Source organism: Trachypithecus francoisi, unplaced genomic scaffold (assembly GCF_009764315.1).
Source record: "Trachypithecus francoisi isolate TF-2019V2 unplaced genomic scaffold, Tfra_2.0 Lachesis_group11, whole genome shotgun sequence".
In the NCBI taxonomy this organism is placed as follows: domain Eukaryota; kingdom Metazoa; phylum Chordata; class Mammalia; order Primates; family Cercopithecidae; genus Trachypithecus; species Trachypithecus francoisi.
The window spans coordinates 69,875,762-69,880,879 of record NW_022681456.1 but is presented as its reverse complement, the minus strand read 5'-3'; positions in this window follow the sequence as shown (position 1 = coordinate 69,880,879).

Here is a 5,118-nt window from a genome sequence, read left to right as displayed (position 1 = left end):
TTTTAAATGCCAATATTTACAATACATAATAAAATGCTTCTTTTGAGGCTATTTAAACATAATGATTTTAGATATTCTTTTAAAAAATCAATCAGAGGGACGGGTGCAGTGGCTCATGCCTGTAATCCCAGCACTTTGGGAGGCCGAGCCGAGGCGGGGGGATCACCAGGTCAGGAGATCGAGACCATTCTGGCTAAAATGGTGAAACCCCATCTCTACCAAAAATACAAAAAATTAGCTGGGCGTGGTGTTGGGTACCTGTAATCTCAGCTACTCGGGAGGCTGAGGCAGGAGAACTGCTTGAACCCGGGAGGCAGAGGTTGCAGTGAGCCAAGATCGCGCCACTGCACTCCAGCCTGGGTGACAATGCGAGACTCTATCTCAAAAAAAAATCAATCAATCAGAGTATCATGGTTTTTCCAAAATTTGTAGGGAGGTGCGCAAGTAAACAAGTTTGAAGACTATTCACTGCCTACTGGTTACAGCCCTTTCAGCTCTGGGCCACCTGATTGGTTGGGGCCAGATCACCGTATTTCAAGCATCAACCAAGCAGACACCATGTTGGTCTTGGTTAACTGCTATATCACGACCCTTAGCATAGCCAATGTTAAATTAATGAACGTTGAATATTAGAAATCATTCACATCTTCCCATCCACTTCTGCTTCAGGGACTGCTCTGACACTGGCCTAGCCTGAAATGACTGACACCAGGATGACCGTGGGGGGTAAAGGGTGTGTCCTACATTGTCATATCTTGTCACAACAAAAGTGAAATGAGTCTAGACCTAAGCTGGATCGACCAGCTGAGTCATTATAAATCTCAGATCAAATCAGGCACTAGATTTACAAATGTAACTGGATTGTAGAATTACTGTGCAGTTTTTAGGACCAGCAAAAGGAGAATTCACTCTCTAGGGACAAAGGTAGCAAAAATCCCAATGACTATCTTCCTCTCCTAGATCAATGTCAAGCGCCATCCTCCGTTTTCCGGCCATTCTCGCCGCACATCTAAGCAGTCGTCTTTCAGAATGCACTCCCATGTAGTTGCCTCATGTGACCCTCTCCTGAGTGATACCATCACTTAGAACCCTAATCCCAGATTCTGACATTAGGGAGGGACTACAGAAGGGGGAACCCATTTGCGTCTCTCCATTTTCTAGTGGTGATATTTTACACATACTGTATGGTTTTAAATTTGAAGTACCCTAGAAACAGACCTTGTAATCAAAAGGAGATTGAAAAAATAATGCAGACAAGGCATTAATGAAGCCTTATGGATTTACACCATATCAAGAGAAGTCTCCAAAGGCAGAAAATGCACATCAAGCCTATTTCTTCTGACTCATTTCCTCTGGAGAAGCAGCTTAGGATAATTCAGGCAAAAGGCCACGAAATAATTGCATTGGTAACAGGAACCTGGTAGAAAAATAGAGAGGGAACTGCTAAATTAAACTCAAACAGGGCTTTCGTGGGGAGTCACATAGCATGTTTTTTGTTTCTCACTTGGGATAAAAAAAAAATCTAGTTTTCTTACATTTTTACTTGAAAAAAATCAGAGGCTAATTTAATGCTTTTATACAATAATTAGTGCAAATACACTAAGAGTGATCTTTTACATAATAATAAATCACATAGTAAAAATACACTTGAAAAGATTTTAGAGTAACTTTTCCTGCCAAATAACCTGTCAAATACATACAGCAATGCTTGGCTGCATTGGCCAAAGGCCTTGTGTGTTCATGAAGTGGCTAGGATTAATTGTGGTCACCCTATTAGTATCAACACTGACCTTTCCCCCTCTATGTATTCCTTCCTCACTGCCTGAAAAAAAGTAACTGGTTATAAAAACAATCAAAATGAATACTTTCAGATGCTCTTTCCCAAAACTGGGTCAGAGACTACTGGGGTGTGTCCTGGATCTCAGAGGCATGGGAAGAAAGGTAGCTAAAGCAGAATCTATGAGAAAGAAATCAGAAACTAAGGTAAGAGAGGATGGGGCTGGGCATAGTGGCTCACGCCTGTAATCCCAACACTTGGGAGGCAGATCACCTGAGGTCAGGAATTCGAGACCAGCCTGGCCAACATGGTGAAACCCCGTCTCTACTAAAAATACAAAACTTAGCTGGGCGTGGTGGTGCATGCCTGTAATCCCAGCTACTCAGGAGGCTGAGGCACAAGAATTGCTTGAACCCAGGAGGCGGAGGTTGCAGTGAGCGGAGATTGCGCCACGGCACTCCAGCCTGGGCAATGGAGAAAAGGGTAAGAGAGGATGGGAGGGAAAAAAGGAAGGAAGGGAGAGAGGAAAAGAAGGAAAGAGGGAGGAAGAGAGACTGATAGAGGGAGAGGGAGAGGAAAAAATGTGGAGGAAAATAATCAACAGTAATTAAGAGAGAAAATTAACCATGAGGAAGAAATAAGGGAGTCATAATATTCACCAAAAAAAAAAAAAACCTTGTGGTCAGGGAGAAAATGGCTGCTTTATTTCAAATTCAAGGTTAAACCTAAGAGGCAGAAATCCTTACACATTCATATACATTTCTTTTAAAACTCCCCAGTGTCTGGAAGATGCTAAGGAACTAACTCAATATGTTAAGAACTAGTAAAAATAAATAAAGGCCAGGCGCAGTGGATCATGCCTGTAATCCCAGCACTTTGGGAGGCTGAGGCGAGCAGATCATGAGGTCAAGAGATCGAGACCATCCTGGCCAACATAGTGAAACCCCAACTCTACCAAAAATAGAAAAATTAGCTGGGTGTGGTGGCATCTGCCTGTAGTCCCAGCTACTCGGAAGGCTGAGGCAGGAGAATCACTTGAACCCTGGAGGCGGGGGTTGTGGTGAGCCGAGATCGTGCCATTACACTCCAGCCTGGGCAACAAGAGTGAACAAAACTCCATCCCAAAAAATAAATAAATAAATGAAATAAAATAAAGAAAAGCAAAAGAATCAAGGATTTATCCATTCATTCCATATGAACTGTACTTCAAGGTACTAAATAGTTGGAGGTGAATTTCTCTTTGTAGGTGTATTCTGGCTAATGAGAAAAAGAATAACAATTAGAATATTACCAGTTTGTAACCTCTAATGATACAGTCTATCTAGGCAATGCCAGTTATTAGCTGCTTCCTAATAAAATATGCAACACCACTACACGAAGAAAAGCTGAATCTTATTAAACATCTTGCTCTAACTTCCAATATAAAGGGGGAAAAAGGATGAAAAACATGTTAAGTGACAGTTCAAGGATACCGTCATCAAACTCCTGACTGTAAAAACCTTACAGGAGAAATAAACTAAACATTACCATCAAAAGGCAGAGACTGTTGCTCTTTTTAATCTGTCTTACCTCCTTAGTTCTGTCTGTAGATACTTCAAATACAAAGATATAAAAATAAGTAAGTTAAAAATGAGAATATGGAAAACACACACACACACACACACACCACAAACAGTAAGCATAAGAAAGCTGGAAGGGCAATAAAAACATTGGGCAAAATGGACTTTGGAGTAAGCAGTAGCAGTGGAGATAAGCAGGAAACTTCATAATGATAAAATGGTGAATACAAGTGAAGGAAAAACTATAAATGTATATGGGCCTAATGACAGGGCTCCAAAATACAGGATGGAAAAACTGACAGAAGTAAAGGAAGAAAATCACAAATCCACAAGCAGTGTTGGAGATTTTAAAACACCTCGCTCAGTAATTGATAGAGTAACCAAGGGAAAAAAAAGAAATCATAATACAGAAGAACTAAAATGCTATCAACCAACCATAAAAATTTGGAAACAAAAAACCACAAAGATTCTAAAATAAGAAGAGTGGGTAGGTTGGTTGGGCATTTATCTGCCTCCTCTTCTAAACCAGTTCTCTTTCAAACATAATAACTAGGTACAGGTTTGCCACAGAATTGAAGAGAAAGAAAAGAACAGGAAAGGTGCCGAATTTAAGAAAAGAGTGGTCCATCTTTTATTTATATAGCCTTCAAATTCCAGAAAGTTTCCAAAGCCTTTTTTACACATATGATCTCATTCCATCCTAACACTATCCTTTGAAAAGGGAGCCCACACTTCCGTAGCTCCATTTTACAGACAAGGAAGTTGAGCTCAGAGGCTGATTTGCCAAACGAACAAAATCGCGAGTCTGCTTCTAGATCAAAAGGGTGGACGTATTTTAAAGATCACCTGAGGGAATTCCCTGGGAATGTAGTGAAGTATCAATTATTTTCTTTCTAGAAAGTACATCTTCTGCTGGACACAGTCGCTCACACCTGTATTCCCACTTGGGAGGCTAAAGAGGGAGGAACACTTGAGCCCACAATTTCGAGACCAGCCTGAGCAACACAGTACGACCCCATTTCTAAAATATTTTTTTAAAATTAGTCAGGCCTGGTCCTAGCTACTCGGGAGGCTGAGGCAAGAGGATCGTTGAGCCTAGGAGTTCAAAGCTGCAGAGAGCTTTGATCATGCCACTGTACTCCAGCCTGGGCGACAGACAGAAAAAAAGGTATTTGGAAATATTTCCCCCAATATGTCCAAATATTCAAAGCAATTAATATAAGGGTATTGGCTCCTTGGTTAAGAATTGGGCTTCTGTAATCCCAGCACTTTGGGAGGCCGAGACGGGCGGATCACGAGGTCAGGAGATCGAGACCATCCTGGCTAACACGGTGAAACCTCGTCTTTACTAAAAAAAATACAAAAAACTAGCCGGGCGAGGTGGCGGGCACCTGTAGTCCCAGCTACTCGGGAGGCTGAGGCGGGAAAATGGCGTAAACCCGGGAGGCGGAGCTTGCAGTGAGCTGAGATCTGGCCACTGCACTCCAGCCTGGGCGACAGAGCGAGACTGTCTCAAAACAAAAACAAAAACAAAAACAAAACAAACAAAAAAAAGAATTGGGCTTTATTTTCACACACTCCCTGAAATGACACAGCCAGAGATCAGGTAGAACCCAGAGAGAACAAAGTTACAAATCCTGTGTCCAAACAGCATCCTAAAATGAAACACTCCTGGATGGAACCCTTGGCAAACTCGGTGTTGACCAAACTCCCAGTTACCCATAAAAACTTATCAAGTTATGGTTTAGAAACAGATTCAAAGAAAGCAGTCTGCAGAAAATA